The sequence below is a fragment of the Phyllostomus discolor genome, chromosome 9, assembly GCF_004126475.2.
Source record: "Phyllostomus discolor isolate MPI-MPIP mPhyDis1 chromosome 9, mPhyDis1.pri.v3, whole genome shotgun sequence".
NCBI classification, from domain to species: Eukaryota; Metazoa; Chordata; class Mammalia; order Chiroptera; family Phyllostomidae; genus Phyllostomus; species Phyllostomus discolor.
In genome coordinates this window covers 103,089,926-103,112,495 of record NC_040911.2, presented here as the reverse complement: position 1 = coordinate 103,112,495, position 22,570 = coordinate 103,089,926, and positions in this window count along the sequence as shown.

Sequence of the window (22,570 nt, the reverse complement as noted above, 5' to 3'; positions counted from 1 at the left end):
CAGGGAGAGGAGGGGGACCCCACCCTGGGCGGCGTGTCCCTGCGGGCAACAGGCTGGCAAGTCTGAGAGGCCCCTGACTGCCACACACTTTCCTGTTGTAGCCCGCCCGTTCCCACTGTTTAGGGCCCATCCGGGGACTCAGAGCGAGCAGAGGCTCCGCCGAAAACCCCCTTTCCCGACGCTGGCAGCCACGGTCTGTAACTTGAAAGACAAGAATTATCTGTAGCTCAAGTCAGAAGCCGCACATCTTTCTTGTTCAGTGAGGCAGACCGAACCGCTGTCCCTGAGTGAGCGAGTTAGGCTGCGGTGCTGCGCTAGACACTCAGGAGGCAAAGGGAGTGGTTCTTTGAACTTGACTACTTGTTTGAAAATAACTTTACTCAACAGAGAAATTGTGAGTGATCGAGTCTTTTTACAAATCACATATGTTTTTTTTAAAATGCATCCGGGGAGAGCCCGTTAAATAGGAAATGTTGTGGCTGAGTGCTCCGGGAAAGCGAAGAATTGCTCCCTGTGCAGAGTTTGGAAGCACGGAGTTCCCGTCACTCGCTAAGCATCCTCACGGCGGGGCCGCGCCCGCCCCACTTAAGGCCGGGGCCTTTCTCGCCTGGACAGGCCGCAGGGGCTCCCCCTCCCTCTAGGAGGACGCCCCGGACCATGAGCCGGAGCAGTGAGACGCGTTTCACAGCAGCCCGCCGCACCTGGCGAAGCGGACCCTCACCTGTGTCAGGTGGCCGCGTCCAAACCTGAGACGCTGCGCTACCTGGGGCTCATTCCGAATCACCCGCTCTCGGCTTCCGTGGTCTCCACGCTCCTCCCGCCCTGTCTTCCTCGTGGCCTTGCTTTCAGTCCAGCTGTGGCGGACACACCACACACCACAGGGCCGTCCGTGGAGAGCACAGCACAGGCCCCGGCGACTCACCTTGTCCCCGCCGTGATGCGTTCGGGGTCTCCTCGGCACAGGGGCGGTGGCTGTCGCTTTTACATTAGCGCCCTTACTACCCAGAGGGGGTCCTTCTGCCCCATTCAGACTGACGAGCAAAAATACGGTTTTCTGCTTGAATTCCGGAGCATCCCACTGGACAGCGCCCTCAAGACCACTTGGACCGGCCCCCTACCTTCACAGGCGGGAAAGCCAGAGGGCGGTGGGCCCGAGCCGAATTTCAGATGCGGGGCCAGCTCCTGACTGCCTGCTCCAGAGCGGGCAGGGACCCTCCCTCCACGGCTCGGCCGCCGGCTGCCGGTGTCGGAATGGCAGACAGGCGGCAGCCACCCTGCGTGCCCCCAGGGGACAGGGGGCGCCTCTCCAGCTCCGCGGGCTTCCAACCCTGAGGGCGTCCCCGCTGGGCACGGGGCTGCTCACCGGGCCAAAGACCCCGCACTTGGGGAGGCCCCGGCACGGCGCGGTCGGGGACACCTGCAGGACACCGCGCAGGACGGCCGTGCTCCCTTCCTCCGCTTCGGAGAGCAGCTTCTAACGCTGACGCTCGACAGTCGAGCTGCATGAAAAGGAAGGGGACTTGGGGTGACCTTTTTTACTTGCCAAGAGAAATTGGGCCAATTTTGAGTGTTTTCAGCACAGAAAAACAATGTCTTAAATCGCCGCCCTGCGACCCGCCCGTGAGAGGGGGAGGGCTGGGAGAGCCATCTAAGTCCGCGTGCCATCGCGTCCCTGGTGGACACGCCCCACTCTCATCATCCTCTTCATCCATGGGGTCAGCCAGCAGGCCCTGGGCCCATGCATCCTTCCCAACGCTGCCGAGCTCAGCACTTGCGCTTTCTGGGAACCGCTGCCCAGAGCTCTGGGTTCGTGGAGCTGCATTTTCCCCGCGTGGTTGGGGGTGGGGGCCGCCATCAGTTATCCTTAATAACCAGGCAGATGACAGGACAGCTCTGCCCTCAGCTCTTAATAGCAGAGTGGTCCCCTCTCCCTCCTTCTTTTTACAATAGCAATTCCACCGACTCCATTACTGAAATGGCTCTTGCCTTTCATGCCCTGTCCAAGTTGCTACGTTGTTGTTTTATTGCTTCTCTGGAAAGCTCCTGCTAATTAAGGTGAAAGCCAGATCGGAATGGGGCTTGGGCTGCTGTGCCAGGCACGGCGACTCCACCGAGCCAACTGTGCGTGCTTCTCTGGGGGCCCTGCGGCCCCGCCTCCTCTTTGTCCGGGGCTCCCAGCATCCTCGGAGATTTCTCTAGGCCCGCGTCTTTACCCCAAGAACTGGGGACATCTGCAGCCAGGGTGGGGCTGGCGGGGGAGACCTGGCTGCCCCCTAGGACTCTCAGTTCGGGCCCATGTGCAGACTGGGGCAGGCAGAGTCCCCACCAGCTTAGGATCTTGGGGGGATGTCTTGCTCTGTGTCTGGGGGCTCACGGAAGCGTCAGAGGCAGCCCCAGCCCTGAAGGGACTGAGCATGCAACTGAGGAAGCGGGGCACACGTCTGGGAACAGCAAAGCACAGCTGGGGCTGGAGGAGACCCGGCACCCCAGGGCCGCGGGGCCAGTCGGGGTGCTGGGGTGCGCACATCTGACCACTTGCTCGGGGGCAGGGAGGGCGGGCCAGGAGGGCTTTCTGGAGTCAGGAGACAGTGGCGCACGGTCTTGAGGGCCGAGTCAGAGGAGAAAAAGAGAAAGATGAGTGGCGGCCCCCCCCGGCTTTCTGGGGCGGGGAGACGAGCAGAACGAGGCCGGCAGGGGTTGGGGGCTGGCGCCCAAGACCGGGGGGGGGGGGCAGAGGAGCCCCTGAACCCCAGGCTAAGAAGGGTGGTGTCCTGGACCACTGAGGTCCCCAGGGGCCTGGCCCTGTCCCCCAGCTGCTTCCCAGCCCTGGTGGAAGCACTCAGCTGCCACCCTGGCTGAGCAGCTCCCGGAGCACAAGGCGCCCGAGGCGCTCCTGGCGTGGCGCTCGCCCAGTCGGGCGTGACGGCGGCAGACCGGGCCCTCCGCCCGCAGCGAGCCTTGCCCGGGAAGGGCGCATTCCAGTCATCCGGCTCCTGGGCACTCCCGCCTGGCCCTTCATCTTGCTGAGCATCCCTGAAAGGCGCCTCTGCTGCCTTGGCGGGCCTCCTTTCTCTCTGCTCCCCCCAAAAAGACCCACGTGCCGAGGAAGCGTCTGCAATTCTGAAGGCTCGAGTGCTGATGCACCTGGGCAGCTCCCGGGCTGCTGCTCTGTACATGAGCTTGAGAGGTGCTTCCTGGGCCTTGGACACGCCTTCCAGCGGGACTCCCCCGGGACTGTGCCGGCTCGGCCTGGCTTCGCTTTTCTCTTATTTATCCTCATCCCAGGTGTGTTTTTAAAAATACGCGTATTTATGTTTAGAGAGAAAGAGAGACATCCGTGTGAGAGAGAAACACCGACCGGTTGCCTCCTGTACGCACCCCGATCGGGGCCTAGGGATGTGCCCCGACCAAGAATCAAACTCATGACCTCTGGCGCACAGGATGATGCCCCAACCAGCTGAGCCACAGCGGCCGGGGCCCGACGATGTGTTTACTGGTTTTAGACAGAGAGGAAGAGGAATACACACACACACACACACACACACACACTCCTCTTCCTCTCTAAGATCAACATATACACGTACACATATAACACAAATAAATATATATACCCATATATTCATTTCTCTTCCCCTCTCTATATCTATAGATACATACATACATACATACATACAGAGAGAGAGAGAGATTGAGAGAGAGAAAAGCGTATCAGCTGCCTCCCATACACGCTCTGACTGGGAGTCGAGCCTGAAACCTTTTGGCGTACGGGACGATGCTCCAACCAACCGAGCTGCCAGGCCATGGCCCAGCTGAACTCCCCCCCCCCCGCCCCCCCCACACACAGAGGCAAGCGCCAGGCCTGCCAGGGAGATGACGAGGGTCGGGGTCCCGGCTGGGAAACGGCAGGGGCGAACAAGGTGGCAGAGAGATCCACGGCCACCACGCCCAGATTCAGAGCAGAAATGACATAAAGCCCCCCAAGTGGGTGCGCTCCAGGGCCGCACCCTAAACTTCTCTCTGGGAAGGGAGATCTGCCACAAGCTTGCCGGGGGCTCGTTTCTCCCTGCTCTGCCAAGAAGTGTGTCAAGAGCTTGCTGATGCCCCTCTGATTAGAGGCTTCTGTTGGCCGATGAAGATTTAAGGATTATCTTAACAGTAAATCAGCAACCCAGCAGCAGGCGGCGAGAGGGGCGAGATTTCAGCACCTGCAGCTGCGGCTTTGGCCTCTTCGTCAAGACCAGATGAGGAGGGAATAAAAACTCGCCTTTTTCAGGAAAGCAAAGGGCATCCAGGTGCCACCTGCAAATCAAATCATTCAGGAAAAGGTAGTTTCATTTTGTCTTCCTTTCTCTCCCAAATAACAATTATTCTTGGAATAATGACCACAGTTTAATGCTCAGCTTTGCTGGACCCAGGGAGCGGTGTGGGTTCCTGAGGGTCCAGGACAACTGGGCGTGGGGGCCCCTCCCGTCCTCGGCGGGACAGGGAGGCCCAGCGAGTTCATCGGCATTTCTGGGCATTTCTGCGCGGTTCACAACGGCAGCTGCATGGCTCAGACGTGGTGCCCGGTGAAATGCGTCCTTCCTGCCTGCCTGCCTGCCTGCCAGATCAAGAGTGGCTACCAAACCGCATCCCGACCACAGACTTCGTCAACTCATCGTGTTCAAAGGGCCGGCGGAGAACCAACTTCGGGCACACCTGGCCAGGACCCCCCAGCAGCTCGCACGGCCCACCCAAGACAATTCTGAGCCCACGTTCGGAGGAACTGGGTCTCTTCCATGGGACCATGCCCTTAGGGCGCCCGGGACCCAAGGCGAGAGGGAGGGAGCTGGCTGTTTCCACGTGTTCCTGGGACCCTTTCTCCTCTCTCCCCTCACTGTGTTCACACTGGTCCCTCACGGAATGTCCCTTCCTCACTGCTCCACATTAGGGGCAGATGCGGAACAGCAGCTGAGTGGCCACCTTTGAAGTGAGTTAGCGAGTTCCAAAGCAAGGACTCTGGGATGCTTTAGGGAGTGGGGAGACAACCTGAATGAATAGCTTTACTTGTTCAAGGTCAACTGGTTACCACGGCCCATAAGACCCATGGTCCTCCCACCTTCCCTCGCCTCCCTCCCCGTCCCGGGGCCCCTGTAGGGGGCCTGTAGACTCTACGTCTAGCTCTTTGTCCTCTCTGCCCAGCCCGCTGTCTCAGACACGCCCCCCCGCCCCCCCGCCCCCCAGAGCTGCTCGGAGCGGCTTTGTGCCCACGGTCACACGGCTGGGCCCACCTCTCCCTAACCCTAGAGCTCCGGACCACCAGACGCTCCCTGAATGGGCCGCCCTTCCCCAACTTTTAGGGATCACTTGCCAACCTGCCTGCCCCTCTTTCTGCAGGGATGGCCCCAGCCTCCTGGGCAGCAGCAGCAAAGGCTGTGAAATACAGGGTTCGGGGCATCGTTACATTTGTTTGGGGGGTTCCTCATGCTGTTCCACTGGTTTTCACGTCTCTGTTGACCTCGGTGGGTGGTGGGCCAACCAGCCTGTGGATGTTGTCTGGCAAAGTCGCCGTCCCCAGTTACGAGGCGGCTGCGGTGGGGAAGGGGAGGGGAGCACTTGCTTCGGGAGGGGCTGTGCCAGCAGCAGCGCCCCATCTGAAACCTGCCCCCCCGCTGTGCCCCTCCCTGTGGTGGATTCAGAGCTCAGGCCGGCTGCCGAGCCTTGCTGTTCCTTGCTCCAGACACACCCTTCCCATCTGCCCTCCCTGCCCGAGACCGCAGCCTCTTCTCCCAGGCTGGCCTCTTAGCATGCCCACGCACCCCAGCTCGCGTGGCATCCGCCGAGAGAACGGAAGCCCTTGAGCGCGGCACAGCCATCCGTGCTCCTTCCTCTGCTCCCGTCAGCGGCGCGCCCCACCGCCCTCCCTTCTCTCAGGCCGTTTTCCACGAGCTCCCCGCGGCAGAACCCAGCCCCTACCCAGATGCAGGCGACGGCCAGCTGACCAGCAACACGCGCCCCCTCCCGTGAGCGCCTCCCACGCCTGGGGAGACCACTGGGCACCCAGTTCCCGTTTCTGCATTTCCTTCTCCTGCCCCTCCCCGGCGGTGAGACTTCATAAAGCTACAACTGTGAGAACGGGACGGGGCTGGCGGTGGGGGGTGGGGGGGTGGGATGAAGACAGAGACAGACCCAAATGACAATAAAAGAGATGGCGTCCTGGCCCGAGGCGGGTTCCCCTTTCCTCACGGCGCCCACAGCCTGACGTGCAGTTCCCAGCAAACTGCATTCTCGCCAAGACCACAAGTCATGCCCGCCTGCTATGGGGCATCGCCCCCCCCAACCAAGCAGCAGTGGTCAAGGCGCTGGCCCATGCACCCCCGATCCGGACCACGCAGAGGGAAGCCGGCGCCCTCCGGCTCCACAGCTGTCCCAGCCCCCCAGCGGTGGGGGGAGCTCACAGATAAACACTGGGGAGCCCGGAGCCACAGCCCGTAACCACTGACCTTAAGTGAGGACCGCGCACGTGACCCGCTCTGTGTCCATCTGTCCTTCCTTCCCTTCTTCCTCCTCCTTGCTCTCTTCGGTTCTCTTCCCCCTTTCAAAAGACAATGTCTACTTTAAATTTACCCATCTTTTGCCCATCTTTCACTATGGTTAACTTTTAGAATAAATTTGCTTTCATTTTTAATTTCATAAAAGTGCAACTGAGAGACAGTGAGGAAACTGTGTGTACATATATATATATATATATATATATATATATATATATATATGAAAGAAGTGCCGAGTTTGGTACCTCTCTGCAAACAGAAAACACGGGTAACCAGCACCCAGTTCAAGCAACAGAACTCCACTGTCCCCTCAGGAGCGCCCTTGTGACCCTTCAGTCTCGACCCTGCTCTCAGGGGAAGCCATGTGACTCCTAACTACATAGACTCATTTGTTTTTAAATCAGTCACTGTGAGTTGCTTTATTTTATGAGACACAATACCAAAATAAAGTAAATAACATTTTTTTTTATTGTACTGGTTTTTGGAGAGAGAGGAAGGGCTGGGGGCAGGGAGGGAGAGAGGGGGGTGGGGGGAGAGAGGAAGAGATACTGAGATTCATCGGTTGATTCTCGCATGTGCCCCGAGCAGGGGTCAAACCTACAGCCTTGGCATATCGGGATGACGCTCTAACCCACTGAGCTACCCGGCCAGGGCCTACTTTATCTTTAACATGATTAGAAAAAACATGTTTTTAAAAAAATGGCCTTTCTGAGGAACAAATAGTATGTTACTTGTCCCAAAAATATTTTGGCTTTACGTGAACAGGCTTTTAATTTGCTATCTTTTTATTTTGTTGTCTATTCTGTGTTACGTTGTCGTTTTTTGAAGAACCAATTTGGGCCATTAAATGCGGTATACAAAAGTATGACGATGTTGGCTGAAAGTTGAACAGCAAGTATTCACAATAACATTTTTGTTGAGGCTAGATTTGCACACAGTAAATTCACAGAGAGCACAATCTGATGAGTTCTGAAGAATGCGCACACCCGTGGGACCAGCACCCCAATGGAGACAGCTGTTCGTGCTGTCTCGGGGAGCTCCCTCGCGGCCCTTCCGGTTCACACCCGCCGCCACCACTGCTCCGACTCCAGTCACCGCGGCCGGTCCTCCCTGCTCGTGAGCTTCACAGACACGCAGTCAGAGAAAGAGCGCTCATTCATACCACCCACTGCTTCTGAGGTCCATCGCTATTACCGCATGGAATGGCCGTCTGTTCTATTTTTTAGGACCAAGTAGCATCGCATGGCCTGGATATATAAAATTTATTTGTTCACTCCTTTATTAATAGACATTTGCATTGAGCCCATGTTTATGGGCACGGGTTCTCTTTTTTCTCGAGTATGCACCTAGGAGTAGAATTGTTTCCTGATGGGATAGTTGTATGTTTAACTTTTTAAGAAACTTAGAAACAGTTTCCAAAGCGGGTGTACCATCTTGCGTTCCCACCAGCAATGTATGAGAGTTCTAGTTACTCCACATCCTCACCAACAATAGGTATTATCAACCTTTTGAGTTTTGACCGCTCTGATCAAATGGTATCTCATGGGTGCAAATGGTATCTCATTGTGCTTTTATTGTTTCCCAGTGACTAGCGGTGCTACCATTACATGTGCTTATTGTCCATTTGTATGTCTTCTTTTGTGAGTGCCTATTCAAGTTTTGTTCCTTTTTTTGTTGCTGAATTCTAAGAATTCTTTAAATGTTCTGGATATAAGTCCTTCGTCAGATATATGTATTACGAGTATATTCTTCCAATCTGTGACTTGAATTTTTATATTCTCAATGTTGACTTTTAATGAGCAGAGGATTTTAATCTTGAGGTCCAATTTGTTAATATTTCTTTTCACAGTCAGTACTTTTTACATCCTCTTTAAAAAATCTTTACCTCAAATTCATGAAAATATTCTTGTGTGTATTCTGCTAGAATCTTTATAGTTCTAGCTTTCATGTTTAGGTCTAGGATCTCTCTCTCATTTTTGCATGTGATGTGAAATAGAGATTAAAACATTTTTGAACACATTTTCCTAACCCTCTAGAAAATGTTTGCTGAAAAAATGTTTCTTTCTCATTGAAGGTGCCCATTGCCTTGAGACCTTGTAAAAAATCAATTGGCTAGATATATACAAATTTATCTCTGGATTCTTCATTATAATTGATTGATCTGTTTCTCTATGATTCCATCAATACCACACCATCTTGACTACTGTCACTATTGATATATTTTGAAATCAGAAAGTGTGAGTCCTTCAACTTGCTTGTTTATTTTCAAGATTATTTTGACTATTCTAGGTCCTTTGCATTTTCATTGAAATTTTAGAAATGTGTCAACTCTACAAAAAAAAATCTTGTTGATATTTGGATTGGAATTGTGTTGAAACTATAAACAACCACAGTTTAATTTGGAGAGAATTCTCATCTTGCTGAATTCTCAACAACAGTCTCAAACCCACGCACGGAGTTTATCTGTCACCCATTTAGATCTTTAATTTTGCTTAGCATTGCTTTCTACTTTTTTATACATTGGTCTTTTATACCTTTAAAGTTATTAAGTGTTTTATGTTTTTTGATGCTATTATTGATAGAACTGTCTTAAGTGTACATTTCCAATTATTTTCTGCTGGAAAAAATTGAATTTACATATTGAGTCTGTATCCTCTGACCTTATTAGAAGTATTTTTGCTTATCTTTAAAACCTTCCTGCCCTAGCTGGTGTGGCTCAGTGGGTTGAGCGCTGGACTATGAACCAAAGGGTCCCTAGTTCGATTCCCAGTCAGGGCACATGCCTGGGTTGTAGGCCAGGTCCCTGGTGGGGGGCATGCGAGAGGCCACCACACATTGATGTTTCTCTCTCTTTCTCCTTCCATTCCCCTATCTCTAAAGATAAATAAATAAAATCTTTTAAAAAATCTTTCCATATGAACAATCACAGCATTTGTAAGCACAGGGAGGCTTGTTCTGTCTTTTCAGTCTCTACAACGTTTCTCTTTCTCACCTTATTACACGAGATAGGAATTCCAGTGCAGTTTGAATAGCAATGGTGAGAGCAGATAGTTTTGCCTGGTCCCCAGTCTTAGGAAAAAAGCCTTCAAGGTTTCAGCAACAAATATGATGTTAACTAGAATTTTCATATATGTCCCCTATCAGATTGAAAAGTTATTTTCTTGTCCAAGTTCGCTGAGTTTTGGTCACGAATGGCACTAAATTCCATCAGATACTTTTCCTGTATCTTTTGAAATGATCATATGGTTTTACCCATTTATTTAAAGTGGCAAATTATATTAGTTGATTTTTAAATGTTTTATCTTTGTGTTTCTTGGAAAAACTCTACTTAATTATGATGTATTATCATTATACATATCACTGGGTTCAATTTGCTAACATTATATTAGTGCTTTTTGCATCAGTTTCATGAGGAATTTGGTCGGCAGTTTTCCTATAATGTCTCTCAGGTTTTGGTATCAGGGTCAGGCAGAATTCCTAAAATGATCTGAAAAATATTTTCCTTTCAGTTTTTTGAAGCAGTCTGTGTAAGAGTTGTATTAATTCTTCCTTGTGTGTTTGATAATACTCAACAGTAAAGAACTCTGGACTGGGAATTTCCTTGTGGGAAGAATTCAATAACAAATTCAATTTCGTTAATAGATATTGTACCATTCAGAGTGTCTATTTCAAGCTGTATCAGTTTCAGTAATTTGTGTTTTTCAAGGAATTGGTATACCTCACATTAGTTGAACTCACTAGCAGAGAGTCCCTCAAAATATTCCTTTATTTTATTTTATGTCTGTTGAATCTATAATGATATTTTCTCTTTAATTGCTGATACTGGTAATTTGTTAGTCCTCAACCCTTTTTTTCTTGATCAGTTCTGCTAGGGATTTTAAGAGATTAATTAAGGTGTAACTGACATATAATAAACTGCACATATTTAAAGTATATCATTTGATAAATGCTGGCATATACGTACATTCATGAAAATATCACCATAATCAAGAGATAATAAATATTTCCATCATCCAAAAGTTTATTTATGTCTCACTGTAATTCCTCTCTCCCTCCACCTCCATTTCCATGCAACCAGTGATTTGCTCTCTGTAACTGCAGATTAGTTTGCCTTTTCTAGAAGTTTACAGATAAATGTATAGTGTATGATATTATGTGAGCTGGCTTCCTTTGTTCAGCACAATGATTTAGGATTCACTCATCCATACAACTGCATGTATCACAAGTCTGTTCTTTTTCATGGCCGCATGGTATTAGGTCCTGAAGCAGTATCACAATTTATTTCTTCATTCACCCAGTGATGAACAGCGGAGCTATTTCCTGGTTTCGCTCCTAATCAATAAAACTAATATGAACATTCATGTGTAAGGCTTTGTATGCCTTCATTTCTCTACCTAGAAGTAGAATGATTGGATTGGATGGTAGTTTTTTGTTTGACTTTTAAAGAAATTATCAATTTGTTTCCCAAAGTAATTGTACAATTTTAAATTCTCATCAGCAGCATATGAGAATTCCAGTTGTTCTACGTCTTCTCCAACATTCTGTGGTCAGTTTAAAAATTTTAGACATTCTAATGGCTAAAAAACCTATGATAGTTTTTAAATTATATTATAGTCCTAATTTTATCATATTAGGCTTTAATTTGCAGTTATTGACAGATGATGTTAAACATCCTTTCATGAGTTTATTTGCCATCTATGTATCTTCTTTGGTGAAGTGCCTCTTCTAATCTTTAAGCCATTTTTAAATTGGTTGTTTGTCTTCTTATTAAAGAGTTATAAGAGGTCTTTATATATTTTGGATAAAAGTCCTTTGTCAATTAAATGTTTTGCAAATATTTCCTCCCAGACTGTGGCTTGCTTTTGTCTTTTCTTAAGTGTCTTTTGAAAAACAAAGCTTTTTAATTTTGATGCAGTCCATTCAGCATAATTCTCTTGCAGTCCATCCAAGTTGTTGTATATAGCAATAGTTGTTCTGTCGTAGGTCCACTGGGTAGTATTTCATGGTATGCATATACCTCAGTTTATTTAACTATTCACCCAGTGAAGTTCCTCTGAGTTGTCTCCTTTTTGTCTGTTACAAATAAAGCTGCTATGAACATTTGTGTATGGGTTTTTGCAACATGTAATTTTCCTTTTCTCTAAATGAATGCTCCAGAGTGCAATTGCTTGATCATGTTGCATGTTTGGTTTCATAGGAAGTTGCCAAATTGCTTTCCAGATTGGCTGTACCATTTTATACTCCCACTATCAGTGCGTAAGTGATCTAGTTGGACTGTATGGTAAGACTATCTTTAGTTTTGTTAAGAAACTACTGAATTGTCTTCCAAAGTGGCTAGATCATTTTGCATTCCCACCAGCAATGAATGAGTGTTCCCGTTGCTCCGCATCCTCATCAGCAATTGGTATTATCAGTATTCTGGATTTTGGCCATTCTGATGGGTGTGTACTGGTATCTCATTATCTTAATTTGCATCTCCCTGATGACGTATGATGTGGAACATCTTCTCATATGCTTCTTTGCCATCTGTGTATTTTTGGAGAGGTGTTTGTTTATGTCTTTGGCCCATTTTTTAATCAAGTTGTTAGTTTTCTTATTAAGTTTTAAGGGTTCCTTACATATTTTAGAGAACAATCCTTTATCAAATATGGCCTTTGCATACATTTTCTCCCCATCTGTGGCTTGTCTCTTCATTCTCATACAGTGTTTTTCACAGAGAAAAACTTAATTTTAATGAAATACAGCTTGTCAGTTCCTCTTTTTCATGGATCACGTCTTTAGTGAACTTCACACATGCATTTCCCCCCACTCCTTAGGTCTAGGGAAAGGACAGCTATTGTGGGCCAGAGCTGGGTATTTGCCTTCCCCAGGTCAGTAAGGCTCCGGTTAACTGGCATCTGCAGAGGTCACATCTTGCTAAGAATGGAATGCTGTCTTATTTCAAAATGATTCCTTTTCCCCTCCCCTGCCAAGAGTGCCTGGGGACTTTTCTCTGATATCCATTGTGAGGACCTGATCCACCTGTGAAGGTAAAATTCACAAAAGCATGGGGGTCCTGGCGGAGTTTTTGTCTCTACAGCCTTCCACAATTTGTCAGTTACCATTGTTTCCCCCTAACCTTGACACTGCTTCCCACAGAGGTTTGTGCTTATGGGTTTCTGCTCCATACGTTGTGATTCTCCATGTGTATGTGTTGGGCACTTCAATTTGGAGGCCGTGGATTGCTGTGACCTCAGTTTTCTAAAAGATCTAAGAAGACTTGCTCATTTTTTCAGTTTGTTCATCTTTGCATTTGTTTGTAGGACACAGTGGCAACTGCCAGCTGTTTACATGCCAGATTGAAAACCAGAAGTCCAGAACTATGAGTTAAGTTTTGGTCTCCACAGATTCATTGTTAGCATATACTTAATTGATTTTTGCACACCAATCTTGTATCTTGCAACATCATTGAATTAATTTATTACCAGTTGTTATTTTTGTTTTTGTAGATGGATGCCCTGGAATTTTATACATACTCATGACTTCTGCAAACAATTTTATTTCATTCTCTCCAATCCATATGACTTTCACTTTTCTTGCCTTATTACAGTAGCTGGAATTTCTAGTATTATGCCTAATGAGTGGTAAGATTAGACATCCTTGCCTTGTTCTTAATCTTAAGAACAAAGTATCCCATCAATGACCACAAATTGTGTTGTTAGCTGAAGATTTTTGTAGTTGCCCATTACTGGGTTAAGAAAGTTCCTTTTCATTCCTAGATTGCTGAGCCCTTTACTGTGGATGGATATTAAATTTTATCAAATGTTTCTCCTGTACCTGTTGAGATGATCATGTGCACTTCTTGTATGGTCTGTAGATATTAATTATACTTATTTTCTAACGTTAAAACAGCCTGAGTTCATTCCAGGTATAAACCCCATGTCATCATGAGGTATTACATACACATTTAGACATGTAATGGCAACATATATCTATGCTTGTGAGGGTTATTGTTTTGTAGTTTTGTTCTTGTAATGCATTTGTCTGGTTCTGGTCTCAGTAACGCCGGCTTCATAAAATGTTTTGAAGTACACTCTCCTCTTCTATTTTCTGGAAGAGTTTGCATGGAATTGATATTATTTTTCTTAAATGTTACCAGCAAAGTCATTTGGGACTGCAGTTGTCTTTGTGAGAAGTTTTTAAAGTTCAAATTCAATTTCTTTAATAGTTATATGGCTATTCAGATTATATATTTCATCTTGGATGACTTGTTTTAGATTGTGTCTTCTAAGGAATTTTCCCATTTTATCTGAGTTGCTGAATTTATTGACAAAACATTGTTCATAGTATTCATATAATATCCTTTCCACCTCTATAGGACCTTTAATGACGGTCTCTAATTCTATATTAGTAATTTGTCTTCTACCTTTTATCTCTTGATCAATTTGATAAGTTTATAAATTTTATTGATATTCTCAATAAATAAGATTTTGTTTTTATTATTTCCTATATTGTTTTCCAGTTTTCTCTTGTACTTTGGGTTTATCTTTCTTCATTTAGTTGTCTTTTAAGGTATAAATTTACGTCATTCGAGTTTTTTCCTACTTTTCAAAGATAAGAACCTAATGCTTAAAATTTCCCTCTAAACATTAGCTGTATCTCACAGATTTTAAGTAATGTTTTATTTTCATTCAGTTCAAATATTTTATCATTTCTACTGTGATTTTTTCTTTAATCACAGATTATTTAACAGCATGTTTTTTAGTTTCAAATATTTATGATTTTCCAGATATTTTGATGCTGATTTCTGATTTAATTCCATTGTGGTCAGAGAATATTACTTGTGTATTTTCAGTGCTTTCAAATTTATTAAGAATTATTTTAGGGCCCACAATATGACTGATCTTGATAAATGTTCAATGTGTCCCCGAAAAGAATATATATTCTACTATACTATTGATAGTGTTGTTCATGTCTTCTATATCTTTACTGACTCCCTGTTTACTTGTTTTGCCAACTATTAAGCGTAGGGTATTGAAACCTGCAATTAACTCTGGATTTGTCTCTTTCTCCTTTGAAATCTGTCAGTTTTTGCTTTCATGTATTTTGAAGTGCTATTACTTAGTACATTGGTGATCATCCCTTTTATCATTAAGAAATGGTCTTCTTGATCCATCCATGTAATATTCCTTGTTGCTCTTAATCTACCTTGTCTTGTTTAATACAGCAGCTCCAATTTTCTTTTGGTTAGTGTTAGTATTGTGTCTTTTCCAACATTTTACTTAGTAGTTTTGAAGTGTTTCTTATTAGGCAGCAGAGTTGGGTATGATTTTTATTTCCAATCTCTTCCTTTTAATTGGTAACTCTAGATTATTTGCATTTTATGCAATAATTGATGTGGTTGAGTTTAAATGATCTTATGTTTTATATGTCCTGTTTTTCATTTCTCCTCCCTTCCTCTCCCTCACTCTCTCCCACCCTTTCTTCCTTTCTTGGACAGGGAATGCAAACCCAGTCCACTGGTCTCCATGAGTTGAACAGAGCTGGGGGTTCAGGGAGACCAAAGTGGTAAGAATTTGCAAGTCAGGGTAGGAAGAGAAAGCTTGAAAACATTAAACATTTGCAGAGCGTTCCCCTTGTGTCTGTAGCTGAGCGTTGATCATGACATGTGTGTGAGAAAACTACCGAGATGGGAGGAAAAGAACAGTGGAAAGCAACAGAAAGATTAACTCCTAGAGCTCAAACTAGGCCAGCAATAATTTGCATTCCTGTGATTCATAGTGGAAAGACCTCCTAATGCAAGGGGCACAGAGTATGGCTGCAGGGATCACTGTCTTATCTGCTGCTTGTTCTTTATTTCACCAGTTTCTGCTTTTATCCTTATTATTTCCTTTATTCTCTCACTTGGGCTTACTTTTCTCTTCTTTTTCTAGCTTCTTGACTGGTATTTATATCATTAATTTTCAACCTTTCTCTTTTCCCAATATAAATTAAAATCTATGAATATCTCTCCAAGCACTGCTTCAACAGCAGATGACAAATTTTATGTCAAATTTTCATTCAGTTGGAAGTATTTTAAAACTTTCTTTGTGATTTCATCTTTGACCCATGTGTTAAACATGCTGCTTAATTTCTAGATATCAGGGAGTTCTTCTATATATCGTTTTTTGTTGATTTCTAATACAATTCCATTGTGTTCATACAAGAAAAAAGAAAAACCTCTCCAAGTTTTTAATCTTTTGAAATTTACAGAGAGATTTTATTGCCCAGCATAGGTTCTATATTGATGCATATTCCACGCTGACGTGAAAGAATGTATATTCGATAAATGCTGTGTGTGGTATTCTATAGGTGTTAATATGGAGAGGTAATTACCTCTTTTCTCTGTTTGTTTCTTGTCTAGTTTTACCACCAATTTCAGAGAGGAAGTGTAAAATCCATCTATGACTTTGGGTTTTTCTATCCTTTTGGTTCTGCCAAGTTTATACTTCATACCTGAAACTTTGGTAGTAGATTCATATACATTTATGGTTGTTGTTTTCCTGATGGACTGTGAAATGTTTTCATTGTTATGAAATGTTCCTTTGAATCTCAGGTTTAATACTTATATTCTTTTTGTTTTTTTTCCAATTTATTTTTAAAACTTATTTTCTTATAGTCTTTATTGTGATATTAATGTAACCATATCAACCTAATTGTGCTTACTGTTTGCCTAGTATATAGTTTCTACCTTTTTACTTTTAACCTGTGTCTTTATGTTCTGTTTCTTACAGAAACAAAGAGATTACATGTAGTTGTATCCTGCATTTTAAATCTAAATGAATATACACCATTTAATTGGAGTGTTTAAGCCACCATTTGCTATTTGTTTTCAATTTTTTTTGCTTGTCTGTTTTCTGCCTTCTCTTCAGTTAACAGAAATGTTTTAATATTTCCTTTTAATCCCTTATTGTCTCTTACATATGCATCTTTACACTTTGCTTTTAATGTTTATCCTGGGGATGCATTCTTTTTCCCCCCAATTTTTTATTGTGGTAAGTAAACATAAAATTTACCACAGTATCATTTTTAAATGCACGGATCAGTGGTATTACATTCATAATGTGCTGCCATCACTACCACCCACCTCCTGAAAATCTTGTAAAACTGAAACTCTGTCCCCATTAAACACTGACTCCCTGCAGTACCTGGCACCCCCCATGCTACTGTGTCTCTATGAATTTGACTACTCTAAGCACCTCATGTATAAGTGGAACCATATGGTATTTGTCTGTGACTAGCTTAACTTAGTATGATATCCTCAAGATTCACCCATGTTGCAGCATGTGTTAGAATCTCCTTCCTATTTAAAGCTGTAACATTCCATTGTACGTATATACCACATTTTGCTTATCTTGTTGTCCATTGGTGAACACCTGGATTACTTCCATGTTTGTGAATAATACTGCTATGAACATGGGTATTCTAACATCTCTTTGAGACACCACTTTTTATTCTTTTTTGTATATACTAGAAAGGGAATTGCTGGATCATATGGTAATTCTATTTTTAATTTTTTTAGAAACTATCACACTGTTTTCACAGAGGCTGTGTCATTTTCCATTCCCACCAACAGTGAACAAGAGGTCCAATTTCTTCATATTTACACTAATCATTTTACTTTTCTGAGCTTTTTGATGCTACCTAACACCATCTTAATGGGTGTTAGGTAGCATCTCTTAGTTTTGATTTGCATTTCCCAAGTGATTGGTGATGTTGAGCATCTTTTCACGTGCTTATTGGTCATTTGTGTGTCTTTGCCTATTTTTGGATCAGGTTGTTTTGTTGTTGTTGAGTTTTAGTTCTTTATATATTCTGGATACTAATGATCAGATATATGGTTTGCCAGTATTTTCTCTCATTTGATGGGTTCCCATTTTACATCGTGGGATAGTGCCTTTTGCTGAACAAATTTTAAAGCGTTCATGAAATCTGTTATTTTTTTTTTTGTTTCACGTGTCTTGGTGTCATATTCAAGAAACAATTGTTAAATCCAATGTCATAAAGCTTGCTCTATGTTTTCTCCTGGGAGTTTCATAGTTTTAGGTATTACATGTAGGTCTTTGATACACTTTGAATTAGTTTTTGTATGTGGTGTTAGATAAGGGCCTAACATTATCCTTTTGCATGTGGATATTCAGTTTTCCCAGCAACACTTGTTGAAAAGACCATTCTTTCCCCATTGAACAGTCTTGGCACCCTTGTCAAAAATCATTTGACCATACGTGCAAGAGTTTATTTATAGGCTCTCTATTCTATTGCATTGATCTGTATGCTTCTCTTCATTCTAGTATTACAATTTTTATTACTACAGTTTTATAGTAGGTTTTGAAATCAGAAATATGAGTTTTCTAGCTATGTCCTCCTTTTTCAAGATTGTTTTGGCTATTCAGAGTCCACTGAGATTCCACATGACTTTTTAGAATGGGTTTTTCTATTTCTGCAAAAAATGTCAATGGTGTTTTCAGAGGGACTCCACTGACTACGTAGATTGCTTTTGGTAGTACCAACATGTTAACAATATTACCTTCCAATCTCTGAGCATGGGGTGTGTTTCCATTTATGTCATCTTTAATTTTTTCAGTAATATTTTGTAGTTTTTATTGTATACGTAGTCTTTTACCTCCTTAATTCCTAAATATTTTATTCTTTTTGATGATATTGTAAAGGAAGTTGTTTCCTTAATTTTATTTTTGGATTGTTTATTGTTAGCATATAAAAATGCAGCTGAATTTTGTGTGTTGACTGTTTCCTACTTCACTAAATTCATTTATTAGTTTTAACAATTGTTTTGTGGAATCTTTAGAATTATCTGCATATAAGATTGTATCATGTGTGAACAGAAATAATTTTACTTCTTCCTTTCCAATTTGGATGCATTTTATTTCTTTTCATGACTAACCACTCTGGCTAGAACTTCCAGTACTATGTTGAACAGAAATGGCAAAATTCGCCCATCCTTGCCTTGTTCTTGATCTTAAAGGAAAATCTTGCAGTCTTTCACCACAGAGTACAATGTAATCTATCCATTCATCTATTTGGTGGACACCTGAGTAGCTTTCATCTTTGGCTATTGTGAATAATGCTGCTATCTATAAACATGGATGTGGAACGGATTTTTAAACTTCCACATACCAAATAGTCATTGCTAATATATAGAAACACAATACTGACCTTGTATCCTATTCCCTTACTACAAATAATTTCATATTCAAGTGACTTTTGTAGATTCCAGTGAATCTTAGAATTTCCTATGTACACAACCATGCCATCTGTGAATAAAGATAACTTTATTCCTCCTTGCCAATACTATTTCTTTTTCATGCTGTATTACATTTGTTAGGAATTCCAGTAAGGTGTTGAATGGAAGTAGTGAGTAGATATCTTTACCCTGTTACTGATCTTAGGAGAAAATTTTTCAGTCTTTCTCCATTGAGCATGATGCTAACTGTAGTGTTTTGTTTTTTTTAAAAATATAGATGCCATTTACAAGATTAAGGAATCTTAATCTTGTACATGGTTGGCTGAAAATTTTTATCATAAACAGATGTTGGATTTGTCAAGTACTTCCCCCTCATCTATTGAAATATGATTTTTCTTCCTTAGTCTGTCAAAATGATGAATGACATTGATTTCTCTTTCAATGTTCACCCTGTCTTGTATTCGATGATAAACCCCATTTGGTAAAGATGTCTTTCCTTTACTTTGCTGGATTCGATTTACTAATATTTGGTAGAGGAGTTTGTGTTTATAATCATGAGGTACACTGATTGTTTCTTTTCTTTTCTTCAAATGCTTTGGGTTTGATATTTGGGTAATGTTGGCCTCATAAAATGAATTGCAAAGTATTCTCATCTTTTCTACTTCTGCAAGAGTTTGGGTAGAATTGGCATCATTACTTCATTAAATACTTGGTAGAACTGCCTTTAAAATAATCTGGGACTACAGTTTTCCTTGTGGAAGATTTTTTAAAGAATTCAATTTTAATAGTATACTCAGGTTATTGCTCTCTTCTTCAGTTTTGCTTTTTTTTTTTCAATTAATCTGTAAGTTTATCTCAATTGTTGAATTTGTCACATAGATTACCTTTATTTTCCTTTTAATATCTGTAACATCTATAGTGATATCCCATTTCTCATTTCTTTTCAAAAAAATTTTAGCCGGGCTGGTGTAGCTCAGTGGATTGAGAGCAGGCTGTGAACCAAAGGGTTGCTGGTTCAATTCCCAATCAGGAGACATACCTGGGTTGCAAGCCAGGTCCCCAGTGCGGCCCACATGAAAGGCAACCACACATTAATGTTTCTCTCCCTCTCTTTCTTCCTACCTTCCCCTCTCTTTAAAAATAAATAAAATATTTTAAAATTTTTACTTACTGATTTTAGAGAGAGGGAGGAGGAAGGGAAGGAAAGGAGGGAGAGTGAGAGCTTCATTGGTTGTTTTTGGTATGTGCCCTGACCAGGGATTGAACCTGCAACCTTGAGGTATCAGGATGATCCTCTAACCAACGAGCTACCTAATGAGGGCCTCCAGCTTTCATTTTTGACATTTATAATCTTTAACCTTTTTTAATTTTGGTCAGTCTGCCTGAAGAGCTATCAAATACATTGATCTTTACAAATAACTAACTTTTGGTTCACCTATTTTCTATTTGTTTTCAATTACACTAATTTCTGTTCTTATCTTTATTATTTCTTTCCTTCTGCTTCTTTGAGTTTTTCTTTAGTTTCTGAAGTGGAATGCTATATTATTTATTTGATACTTTGTTCCATAGATTAGAAGTGTGTTAATTTCAAAATATTTGAGGATTTTCCATCTTTCTGTTATTGATTTCTACTTTAAGTCCATTATGGTCCGAGAATATCCCTTATATAATTTCAATTCTTTTAAGGTTTTAATTTTTATTGTCCCAGAATATGATTTATTTTGGTGAATGTTCCCCTTGCACTTGGATAAGTATTTTGTTACTGTTGGCTAGAGTGGTCAATAACTAGGTCTAGTTGATAGTGTTGTTCAGGTCCTCTACAACTTTACTGATTTTTCGTCTACTTATTATTGTTGATTATCGAGAGAGAAGTGATGACGTCCCCAAATATAACTATGGATTTCTCAATTTTTTTTAGTTCAATCAGATTTTGTCTTGTGTCATTTGGTACTCCATCACGGGGGGCATCCATATTCAGTATTATTGTCTTCTTAGTGAATTAATGCTTTTACCATTACGTAATGTCCCAATTTATACCTGGCCATTTTCTTTGTTCTGAAGTCTTCTTTATCTGATATTAACATAGCCACTTCTACCTTACTTTCACTAGTATTAACCTGGTATATCTTTTTCAATCCTTTTAATTTTAATCTATCAATATGAGGAGAAAACATTTTTGTAAAAGGCCAGTAAGTTAAATATTTTAGACTCTGTGACCACATATTTCTCTCCTTTTCTTCATAACCCTTAGAAAAATACAGAAAAACATTCTTTAAAACAGGTCATGGGCTGGATTTGTCCTGTGGGCCAGTTCATTGGTCCCTATGCAATTTTATTTAGGGTGCATTTCTTACAGACAGCATCTAATTGGGTCATCTTTTTTTCCCCACTCTAATGTGGTAATATTTGTTTTTAATTGTTGTTTTTAGACCTTTCAGATTTATTGCAGTTATTGCTATAGTTAAATTTAGGTCTACCATTTTATTATTTTCCTATCATTCTCATTTTCTTCTTTCCATTTTTTTGCCTTCTTTGAATTGTTTGAACTTCTTTTTAGTATTCTAGTTACTTTGTCTATTGGCTTTTTGGCTGTATCTCTGTGTTACTTTTTAATTGTTGCTTTAGGGCTATACAAACCAAACTTTTCACTATCTATTTGGAATCAATATTTTACCACTGCATGTAAAAATAGAAGTCTTATAATCATATAATCATTTTTATCTTCTCTATGTGCCCTCCTATTAAAGTCTCCATATGTATTACATCTATACAAATCAAATCTGATGATGTTATGTTTGCTTTTTAAAGTGATACATATTTTAAAGTACTTTAAAATATTCTGTTATTTTTGCCCAGGTATGTACCTTTTCTGTTGTTCCTCCTTTATTTCTGATGGTCTGAGTTTATTCTGGTATCATTTTCCTTTTGTCTGGAGAACATTTGTTCATATTTCTTTTATAGCAGTTCTGCTGGTGATGAGTCATTTTAATTTTTTTCTTCTGAGTATGTCTTTATTTTGCCTTCATTCTTGAAAAATATTGTTTCTGTATTTAGAATTCTGAGTTGACATTTCATTGCATATTTCTGAAGATGTTGTTTTGTTTCCCTGCCTTTTGATCACCATTGTTTCTGATGAAAAATCTTCAGTCATTGTTCTCCTTCAAGTAAGGCATAATTTTTCTCTGGCTGCTTTCAATATTTTTCTTTATCTTTGGTTTTCAGTAATTTGATTCTGATGTGTCTGGGTGTGGTTTTCTTGAGTTTATCTTGTCTAGAGTTCTCTGTGTCTCTTAAACCTGTAAATTAATGTCTTTTGATATATTTGGGAAGGCTTAGCCATCATCCTTTCAAAAAATTGTTTTGGATTCTGGTGGAAATTACAAATGCTCGGGCTGTTAAAAACAAGTAAGTTCTGGAGATCTATGAAACATAACACCTATAATTAACAATATGGTAGTGCACACTTTCAAAAAAAACTTGCTAAGAGAATGGACCTTAGATTAAGTGCTCTTACCACAAAAAGAGAAAAACAAAGCCAACAAAGCCGGGGCAGGAGGCAACTTTTGGCGGCGATGAATAAGGTTATGGCACTGACAGTGACCGCAGCGGTATGGGTGTCCACTGAGCTCCAAACGCATCAACCATCTACAATTCACTACAATTTGTAGATTATAACTCAATAATTTAATGCACTAAATATCTAGAGCTGTTTTGTATGTCAATCATACCTCAATAAAGTGGTTAAATTTTTTTCTGCACAAATCTCCTCCTCCTCTCCTAGGGATGTCAATGATAAGGGTATTAGACCTTTTGATAATAT